At 46.4% G+C, this 686-nt stretch overlaps 1 non-coding gene across 1 annotated transcript; it reads left to right on the top strand.

Moving 5' to 3' along the window:
- The first annotated feature begins 260 nt into the window (after window positions 1-260).
- Window positions 261-367, top strand: LOC141675318 (small nucleolar RNA R71). The gene has a single exon (XR_012555976.1). It is a non-coding gene; the product is annotated as a small nucleolar RNA R71 (small nucleolar RNA).
- The last annotated feature ends 319 nt before the right edge of the window (window positions 368-686 follow it).

Below are 686 nucleotides of genomic sequence, written 5' to 3'. Positions count from 1 at the left end.
GAGAATCAACCTTCATTGACAGCGCTTGAAGCTGCGCTGTAATAGCGGTGGCTGCATCGACTTCCAGAATACCTGCTACCTTCCCAGGCATCATCCTCTGAGTTGGGTTTTGATGCTCATTTGCAGCCATAGTCTCGATAAGATTATAAGCCTCAGTATAGCTTTTAGCCCATAAGGCGCCTCCAGCTGCTGCATCGAGCATGGGCCGAGATTGGGCCCCCAAACCATTATAGAAACCAGTGATCACCATCCAATTGGGCATTCCATGATGTGGACACTTCCTCAACATTTCCTTGAAGCGTTCCCAAGCTTCGCACATAGATTCTGTAGGTTGCTGCGCAAACTGAGTAAGAGCACTCCTCATAGCAGCAGTCTTTGCCATCAGATAAAACTTCACCAGAAACTTTTACGCAAGATCTTGCCAAGTAGTGATGGACCCAGCTGATTCAGAATGTAACCAGTCCTTAGCTTTGTCCCTCAGTGAGAATGGGAAAAGCCTCAGCTTGATAGCTTCATCAGTCACGCCATTATACTTGAAAGTGCTGCAGATCTCGACAAAATTCCTTATGTGCATGTTGGGGTCTTCAGTCGCAACTCCTCCAAAAGAAACAGAATTCTGCACCATCTGAATAGTGCCCGGCTTGATTTCAAAGATGTTATCTTGAATAGCCGGATGAAGAATGCTT

This window comes from Apium graveolens, chromosome 7 (assembly GCF_009905375.1).
Source record: "Apium graveolens cultivar Ventura chromosome 7, ASM990537v1, whole genome shotgun sequence".
In the NCBI taxonomy this organism is placed as follows: domain Eukaryota; kingdom Viridiplantae; phylum Streptophyta; class Magnoliopsida; order Apiales; family Apiaceae; genus Apium; species Apium graveolens.
The sequence above is the reverse complement of the archived record's forward strand: the minus strand, read 5'-3'. Positions and strand labels throughout refer to the sequence as shown.